The sequence below is a fragment of the Rattus norvegicus genome, chromosome 19 (assembly GCF_036323735.1).
Source record: "Rattus norvegicus strain BN/NHsdMcwi chromosome 19, GRCr8, whole genome shotgun sequence".
Classification (NCBI taxonomy): Eukaryota; Metazoa; Chordata; class Mammalia; order Rodentia; family Muridae; genus Rattus; species Rattus norvegicus.
In genome coordinates this window covers 16,169,836-16,179,924 of record NC_086037.1, presented here as the reverse complement: position 1 = coordinate 16,179,924, position 10,089 = coordinate 16,169,836, and the positions used below count along the sequence as shown (strand labels likewise).

The following is a 10,089-nucleotide window of genomic DNA, read 5'->3' as shown; positions in this document are numbered from 1 at the left end:
AAGAATGATGGTCTTAAGAGTCAAGAGATAGAAATCAATATTTATTCATAATGAATACATTTTTACAACAAAACATGATTAAAATGAATGAATAAAAATATTTAAAAATATTGGAAAGTGAAAAACAGTAACAAGAACATATAAATATGAAACAACAAAAAGAAAATTTCAATTAAAATCATAACAAAAATATTTCTAAACAGCATATTCTTAACGAACATTTAGAAGCACAGATGTATTGCTGTTTATCCTCTAGCACACATAATGAAATGCGGTCCCCCAAGTTGTCTCTCAAGTGGTGTTTTCTGAAGAAGAAAGTGAGTAAGACCTCAATCAGTCAGGCTGGCTTAGTGTTATATAAATTTAGGGTGTCTAAGAAATGACAAATTAATTCTGAGGAAGAATACTCATCCAAAAAATATTGTTACCATTCAGGATGTTTGTCATCAGGGACTCCTGAGAAAGCAACTTATTCCTCAGGAAGCTCTTTTACTGGTGTGTGTCCAATTCCAGCTCTCTTGCACTTTCTGAGACCTGGGAGAGGAAGGCAGTTTCTCAGACACTGATTTGGTGGTGAAACGCAAGCCAGCTGTCAGAATGCTGCCTTCTACCACCTCAGTTCTATTGGACAGTCAACATGGACCTTTTAACTGATATCATTGTTGCTAACTCTGTGGGCAGGGAAAATCTCCAGCAACCCTCACAGTAATGTGGGCTGCCAATATGGGACCCAGACTTATACCAGTGCAAACCAAGAACAGGGCAATGGAAGGGACCTCATTGGGTTGCAGGAAGAAAGGAGATGTCCATATGTCACCAAGGTTAAAGCCAATGACAAGTACTAATTTGACATTTGCACTTGGTTCTTATCCCGGAAAGGTGCTTCCTACACAAGAAGTCACATGACCACTTGTCATTTGTCAAGAACCAAGAACTTGTTCAAAACTCTACATAGCATCCAATCTATCACGTGCATGTGCAATAATGTGATATGTTATTGATCTGTCACCATTTCTATAATGCAGCTTCAAAAAGAGCAGACAAATATACTTGCAAAATAATTCAGTTTCTGAAAAGTGGTTGGCTTCCCAGAATACTTGCGCATAGGCAGAGCAATGAACAATTCCATTACATGAGGTGGTTGGCTGGTTGTGAGTGTAAATTAGAAAGGAGGTAGGAGAAAGCACAGGTGTATCAAATTGGCAAATTTTATCAGATATTGTTAAGCTAACACAGCTGCTCGTCCCTACCTGATGATGCTGGGTCTGGAGGTTGCTGGTCTTTATCTTTCTTGTTGAAGTCAACCAAATATTTCTGGTTCAGTGCACACTCAAGATGTCCCTCCTTGCTCCCCTGCTTCCGTGGGACCAACTTCTTCCTGCATGTGTTCTCCATCAGGAGCTGGCTGAGCAGGTTTCTGGAAATACAGTCTGCATAGTAAGATCATGCTGCCCCTTTCTCCCATTCCTACTCCCAAGTCCCACTAACTCTACCAGGTCCCAGATACCCATGAAGACTTAATTAAATACATCTCGATACACATAATGCTCCTGCACAAACCACAAAGAGTTAATTCGGGGAAGAATAAATTGTTTGTTTGGCCCGAGCACCAATTAGTGTCCACATCTCTCAAAAAGAACATGGATCTTCAACTATCCATGAAAGCCCAATGCATGGGGGCAACATCAATTAGTAGTTGGCAAACACCCGCAAAAGAGGTCAGTAGAACCAAGGGAAGGTCATGCTAACCATGTGGTCCACACACTGAGTGTTGTAAAACCTGGTATGACACCGTAGGTCCAGGTCAGCCTAATAACCTTCTGCTGACTTCAATCAGTGCTGTTCTATCTAGAGCCTTCTGCAGATGCCTAGACAATCCTGGGATGAGTAACAGTCTTTTATGGAACTGAAAACTGAGTCCTAATGACCCTGGAACTCTGATGTGTAAAGAGCACAAGAGATAGAACCAGAGCTGAAGACTGTCCAATCCAGAACAAAGAAAGTCAGAAATGGCCATTCCACAGGTGATAGCCTTTCTGACCAGGACTTACCTAGAGAAGGTAATCTCCTTCTTCAGCTTATGGCTGTTCTCATGGATCACAGTGTTCTCCATCTCTAAGTTGTGCAGAATTGACATGACCGCCTCCTCCATTCTCTCCAGGTCTTCATAATATGGATTTGGCCTGAAGTGGGGCCTGGCCCCAAATGATAGAGTCCAATGAACATCAGCATTTAGGAATATATGAGCTCAGGATGGGTCCTGTACTACACCAGCCCTGAAAGGACACCTTCTGAATTCTACATATTGGGACCTTCTTCAGCTTCAGAAACGTGTTTTTCTGCGTCCAGGACACCAGAATCTCAGCATCCAGTTGGAGGCTTCCCTGGCTCCCTTTGTTCAATCAAGAGGAAATCTGCAGTCAAGCCAGTTGAGCTATCAAGAGCCTAGGCCACACCTCTCCATGCTCCCCCACCCCAACACAGCCAGAAACCTGTGATTTCTTTTCTCCTGTCCCGATAACAGACCATATATCAACACAAAATTATAATCTGCACAAGGAATACAAATAAACAGACAAACGTGTCCACATAGGCAAAGAACTGTGCTGTTGACGGTGGGGCTCCCAGAACAAAGCATTCACACCACCATGAATGTGTTACAGGTAAATACTCAGGCCAAGAAATAGACTCCTATATTCCAAGTGTGGAGGGAAATATAAACATATAACAGTTGTGCATATGCATTTGGATGTATGCACACACAGACTCACAGACTGAGACACACCCACAAAAAAAAGAGAAATGTAAACAGAGTTAGAGAAAGAGAAAAGCAAATATGGAAACAGAGAGCACTGTGAGAACCAGGAGAAATGCATGCACTATTGCTGTGTCCGAGGGGCTCCCACAGACACACAGACAATAACAAACAGGCCTGAGCCTGACAACTTCTAGTCAAGCAGTGAGATGAACAGTTTGGGACCAGGCCCCTCAGGCTGCTGCCTGGATCTTCCAGCACTCAGTCCCCTGCCTAGCATGTACAGAGACTCACCATAAACTCACTGCAATTACAATCTTGCAAAGCCAACAGATGTCAAGGGCTTTGCAAATGCACACTGGGAACTCATTCTTTCTGACTCTATCCCTGAATTCTTCATTCAGACCACAAATCCTGCTTTTCAATAAATGGAAGCAGAGGAGTCCATTGTCCATCTCTCTCCTCAGGAAGGGTCAGGTTCTGAAACTCCTCTATATGGGAGGTGAGGTTTAGCACAGGGTGGTTAGGGAGGCACAGCTTTCTAGAACCCAAAACCTTAATAGGATAAGATGAAGGTGACCTTACAGACCCAGGAATGAAACAAGAGCATTTGGAGCGATTCATACCTGTTCTTCATGGATCTCTCTGTCAGAAACCTCAGGCGATCTCTCAGGTCATTTCTCTCCTCGGTAATGAGCTGCAGCTCTTTAATCAGCCTCTCCTTTTCCTTCTTGGCCTGCTTCTCGCTTAGGGCAGTGCCAGGGGATGATGTTTCTCTCCCAGCGTCTGTAGGTAGAAGAACACAAGTGAACCTGCATGGGGAGAATGCATAGAGTGTACATAGACCTCAGTGAGGCCTAAACAGGAGAACAAGCCTGGAACCCAGTGTCACTGCTAGGCGATTGGTCTATGCTTAGGAGGCCTCCTCAGGGGACCTCAGTTCTCCCACTACTCTATAGAGACCAAGAGATGTAAGCAGCCAGGTGTTCCCTATGCCGGACATCACGTGCTTACATGTACCATGGAGATGGCTTCTCCAGGATTATCATCAACTGACCAGGGTACAGCTTGGTTTCAGGACCCTCACCCCTGTGGTTTCAGAACTCAGATGATAAATTCACCATCCACAAAACTTGAGTGATTGGAGACACTCAGATGTCCTACCCTGATACTCTAGGCCAACAACTTTGGATTTAAAACACATTTCCAGGAAGGACATGTTCAAGAGACTTATCAATTCCCCTATATGAAATAACAAATGCCCCAGAAGTTCCAATAGGTTACCGGCTGAATCTTGGTCCACATGTTCCAAACAGTTTTGGTATTTTAGAAAAATGTGTGTAACACACAACCTCTAATATATAAAGCTAACGATGACCCTGCCAGTTAGAAGAAATCAGAGGACGTCTAAGAACATAAGGTTATAGCCTGGAGCACAATCTCTCTCTGTTACTACTGTCAGATACCCACTGTATTTAAAGAAGCAATGAGAGTGAAATACATTGCTGCCCTGTCTAAACTCAGAAAAGGTGGACCCTCCATGACTCCTGATCATGTTATTATATCAATGTAACCTAACAAATGCACTGTAAAAGTAAAGGCCAGAAATTCACAGTATAATAGCCTTGCCTTACCATATACTCCCTGTGGGGTTGGGGAAACTAAAGTTCTAAAATCCTGACTTTCAGGAATTGTGATATTCATGGAAATTCAATTCCTTTTCAGATGCTCCAGTTGTTGTGGCCCATTGCTAGAAAGGTCAGCCTAAGCCTGCAGCCCCCCTGACAGGGAGCTCAAAATATACTGCCCAGAACTTACTAAACATTCCCCAGAATTGCTGTCTCTGTCCATCATTACTTTGAGACGAAAGGCCAGATTCCTTCACTCTAGTCTGTCCACAATCGACGTTCCCCCTCCCAAAAGGCTTGCGAAGACGGGAAAACATGTCTTAGCTTGTAACCGCCAGACTCAGACTGAGAGAAACTAGGGCACTGGTTGTCACTACAACACTGGTGACATCACAGAGGATGCCAGAACTCTCTAGGAGACAATAGAATGTCCAAGAAGGGACAGCAGATGTCACGGGGAGCGACTTTGCCTCCCTGCTAATGTTCTCCCTGTACTGAGCATAAGCTGAGGTGCCCTTTCCAGGAGACTTTCCTGGGGCAGAGTCACTGAGCACCTCCTGCTTCCAAAGCCAAATTTTCCTCAAGGCTTGATTATAAAAAACCTTAGTAATTCCTATGCATCTAAATGAATGTTTCCTTCCATATCTTGCACAAAAATGTCTCATTCTAACTCAAATTGTCCTCATTCACCAATGTTAGCCATTAAAACTTCCTGAGATTTCATACCAGCTTGAATATGCAGTCAAAAGTTCTCCTGTCTCATTATGTACAGGTGCTTTATATCACATCAAGAAATAGTCTGCATGGTAGATTACAACATGGGTGTGTATTAGGGGAACACTCATGAAGTCATGTGCTTAGCAATCGACAATTGCCAGAATATTCCTTAGGAGAAAGAGTTGAAGTCTTTATGGTGCTAGGCAAAGTGTGGAGACCAGTTGGCAGAGGAAAGTGCAATATTGAAGCCACCAGTGAAGGGAACCTCATGCTGGTGGTGGGGTTCTCCTCTCTGCACCAATGTCGCCAAAGGAGCACTGCTCACAGGCCTGAGTAAGATATACCATGAGCTTCTATCAGAAAAATAAAATAGTCAAGAGATATAGGGGGTGCACAGAAAGGTCTAAAATGAGGCTATAAACATCATTAAGTGGATAGAGCAAGGTCCCAGCACCTGTACACTGGGAAATGGCCACCACACCAAACACAAAAGCATCTATCATAGTGAAAAATGAATACTTTACAGAATGCACACACTAACATTGATTGATCACATCCATAGTTCAAATTTTGGGGGCAAATTCATAGCCCTAACTATCTTTCTCTCAACTTATATAGCAAAAAATAAGAGAGACAGAGAAAAGAAAAAGTCAAAACAAAATCCCAAGTTTCTCATATGAGGACTGCAGGAAGTGTTATATGGTAGTCAGTTCTGATTAGACATTTTAGATAGAACAGTACACAGTGACCCTTGATGTGATGGGCCCTATATAAAGCTTTTTGCAATATTGGAATTTTAACAAACCTCATCCAGAACGTACAGAAGAGGTAAGGATGTGATCACCATGTCCTTGCTCTCTATCAGGTTATTTTTCTGTGTCCCCGCTTGTCAGGCATAGAACAGCAACACTGTGAAATAGCTGGTAGACATGGGAAAACGTGGCTAAAACTATAGTTGTGGGTTACACACCTCAACTGTCAAAGGCTAATGCTGTCCTCACAGTCCTTGGAAGCCACTCTTGTAAGCCTATCTATTGGAAAGTGGAAGGAGGTTTATCTGAGCTCAAAGTGAACCTGGCCAGCCAGGGAGAGGGCAACATGGGATACTTGAGACCCTGTCTAAAACCAGCACAGAAACCCACCCTGCATTCAAAGCATCATCCACCAATTCTCGATTATCTACCATTCTCTCCCTACCAGTCGTTCAGTTTGGAATGGTAGAAAAAAAAAAACTGGGACTGATCTTTCCATTCTAAGGACCTTGATATCTCTTTCCTTAGGTTCACCTTAAGAGTGCATACAAATGGATATCATCATCTGAACATCGTAGTATTATCTACTCTGTATATGTAGCATAATACTGTGCCTATGACAATCTCAAGCTTCCTTGAGTGTTGTTGCCCCATCAAGAAGTGTGATGTAATGAGGCCAATCCCTAGGGATCCTTTCAAGGGATTAGAAGGAAGCCATCAGAGATACTCCACTTCTTTGTCATTAGATTAAATCAAGTTGACACAATGTGAACCTGGTGGGCTATTTGACCATGCATCTTTCTCACAACCCCACCTTTCTGAGTTCAGTCTATGGCAGAATTCATTGCCCACCATCGTAGATATTTCTTTGTGTATTTCCACAAGAGCCAGGTTTCTTTTCTTTTTTTAAAATAGAATTAGTTGTAGTCAATCAACTGTTGCCCTATGTAAGAAATGATTAGTATATATTGTTACTTACCACACTGTATTTGTGTATACAAGTACATTATTGGAAATCCAGCATTACTGAGGAATTGGAAACCAGTGCTGTGGCCTTGCCTTTCTGTGCCTAGTCCTGGCTCACAGGCAGCAGGGGGCAGACCTTGAGGTCCTCTTCAGGGACAGAGTGATGGTGAATGGGCACTGAGCAGGCAGAGAAACACAGCTGAGGCAGCTCCTTTCAGGTATCAAACACATCATCTCCTTCCTATCTTAAGGGCTGTTGCTGAGGTCTTGCCCCCATACCTACCTTAATAGCAGCAAATTTGTTACACAGCAGCCAGCTCTTTCCTATTGTTCTGTAATACGCCTCCACATCATGGATGCCAACAAACAAACTAACAAAAAACAAAAAAACCTGACATTGAACTGTGTGGTGCTGGTCACATACCCTGTTATATTCTGTATGTTATGAGGTTTGTTAATCTTAACAAGTTCCCCAACTATGAGCTTCACATAGGACCCATTAGATTCAAGGAAAATAGGAACAATTATGTGTAAAATGACCCGAGTCAGGGCCCATAGACAGCAGCATTTCCAGCACTTGTGCTTTAGCCCATGTGGATTTTGCAATGAGCTGGGCCTAGCAATGTCCAGTACACAGTTGTGAGCTGTTGCTCTGGGTGAACTGTATTGGCGTGTGCATTCAATAAACTACACCTATTTAAATGAATTCAGTGTTTCTGTGGTCTGAGTCCAGACCCCTTGACACCAGGTCTTCCCTTCTGCAGCACTCGGGAAAAAGGCTAAGTTTAGGAAAGGTGACGTCTTGTCATAAGTTATGTGACAAGAGGGATGGTGAATGATCCCTTGTGATAAGAATCAAGGTTTCCTCTGTGGTATTTAGGTCTATACTGGCCCTGTGCATCAGCTTCAAGGACCCATTTCTGATTTTCTTTGGGGTTCCCGTGATGATGCACTCAGACATGATTGGAAAGAACCAAAACGGTGGTCAGACTTGATTTATAAAATGCAGGCAACATTGCAAACTTATGTTGCAGGATATTTGATTCATATTATCAGCCCCAAGATAGTGTAAAAAAAATTACCTCTGGCAGTTCAGTTCAGCACTAGCACCGATATTTTACCCTAGAGCTTTTTTTGGTTGTTTGTTTGTTTTTTGTTTTTGTTTTTGGATGAACAAGTACTTTCTTATTTTGTGGCCCAGCCCTAGCTCTTACTTCTTTGCACAGTCACAGAGAGACCTCAAACATATACTCAGCCAAAGGCAGGGGAATGTAGAAAAGAGCCTAAGGCAATACCACATAATGACATTGAAAGTGGGTGGCCAAAAGGTGTTATAAAATTCACCTCACTTCAGTGAGTGATGACATACCAACCTGGTGGCCTACGATTCTGGAATATTAATCAGAATCCTTTCGTCATATTAGATCTTAATAGAAACAAGGAAGCAGTCCTTTCCTGAAGTATATATTCATCATACGTAAAGAAGATATTACATCCATATACAACTCAGAATAGAATTATCCCCCAAGACCGGAAAGATCTGGCAACATTAATATTAGAAGCTTCTCCTGTGTTACAGTGGTAAGCACAGAAGAAAGAGGAAGATAGGGCTGAAAACAAAAGCATCAGGCCAGAGCACTGTTTCTCAGGATGAGTTGATAGGTGAAGGTAAGTAAACCTTACTAAGTTTAATACAGTATTACATACCCTGTTGTAAGTAACTGGAGCCGAGGCTATCCACAAAGGTTTGCCTGTCTGTGAAATCTGATACCCTAACTCAGGTGTCTTCCCTGGCCTCAGTGGGAGAAGGTGCACCAGCCCTACAAAAACTTGATGTATCTTGGTGGATGCACACTCTGAGGGATATTCCTCTACTCTCTCAGAGGAGATGGTGTGAGGACATTGGGGAGGAACTGTGGGAGAGAAGTAACAAGAGAAAGGACAGCAATTGGGATGCAAAGTGAATTTAAGCCTGTCAGTCACTGCTCTATTGCTGTGAAGAGACACCTTAACTAAGGTAACTAATAAAAGAATCAGGGTGTGCCCATGGCTCCAGGTAGATATGTAGCAGAGGACCAGCTTATCTGGGATCACTGGGACGGGAGAACCTTGTTTCTGAGGAAGCTTCATGAACCATGATATTGGAACTTAGGCCTCTGAGGCGGGAGTGAATTGGCGGGTGGAGGAGCAATCTCATAGGGAGAGGGTGTGGGGGACAGAAGAGGGGGTCAGGTAGAGGAACATGGAGTGGGAGATAAATTGGAAATGTAGATAAAATAATGAAAGAAAACTAAAAAACATCAGACTATGAGTATCATTCTAATTCAAGCCTCAAATAATAAAAACATAAATGCGAGAGTCGCCTGGTCCTGTTCATGTCATCCTGAATCTTAAAATCTTTTTTCCTCCAAATTCCGTGCCACATGAGGTGCACTGACCTGTCAGCTGCCTGCTTGGATGACAACTGCAGCATCTTCCCTATGCACTTGCTTTGTAGGAGCACGAAATCTATTGAGCTCCCTTTTCCAAGTTGGAACTTTAATTGGTAAGAGTCTTGCCTTGAGGACACCTTCCACATCTCTACAGTACAGAGGCAGGAGGCTTATCGTTAATAACATTCATCTCCTTAACTATGTCACCCTCCTCTTCAGCACATGACTTTGCTGTGACATTAAACTTCTTAGTGATCTTTTCCACTCTAAGCTGCACATGGTTTTCATGTGTTTGCCCTGTGTGTTGTTCCTTCTCCTGCAGTCTTGAGGAACTGTGACCAAAAGTAACCACACCACAGGCTCAAAGCCATGTTAATACTGTATTGTGTACTATTTTCACAGAGTTGCCTGAGGTGTAAATGGGACATGGAGAATTCGAACATAGTTTGAATCTTAGGCCTTTCACTGGGCAGTCCCTCATCTTCTCTAAAATTTAACCCCATTCTTCTACCATTGAGACCCACCTGCTGCTTAGCTCTTTACCCCTCTGCTGTAGTCTGTTCCATATCTCTTCCTGCCCATGTCTATTCTGAATCTCCTGCTTCAGCTTGCCTCTGCCTATGTCCCTCTCTATGCCCGGAAGTTCTGCCCACATACTTCCTGACGCAGCTCTTGGCCATCAGATCTTTATTACATCCAATCGGCAGTGAGACAACACCTGATACATCTCTTAGCTTGTGTTGAGCTGGTGAGAAGGACAAACATCCACAAAATAGCAAAGCTGATGATGGGACATAGAAATGACAAGAGAAATCCTGCCAGCACTCAACTCACTGCCA

General features: G+C 43.0%; 1 protein-coding gene across 1 annotated transcript in view; it reads right to left on the bottom strand.

The window, feature by feature from the left end:
• Nucleotides 1-234: 234 nt before the first annotated feature.
• LOC134483163 (disks large homolog 5-like) overlaps nt 235-10,089 on the bottom strand; it is a 259,049-nt gene continuing 249,194 nt past the window's right edge. Inside the window, exon 5 of the transcript XR_010060060.1 lies at nt 235-305. The gene's annotated coding sequence lies outside the window, so the exon portion shown is untranslated. The remainder of the gene's footprint in view (nt 306-10,089) is intronic.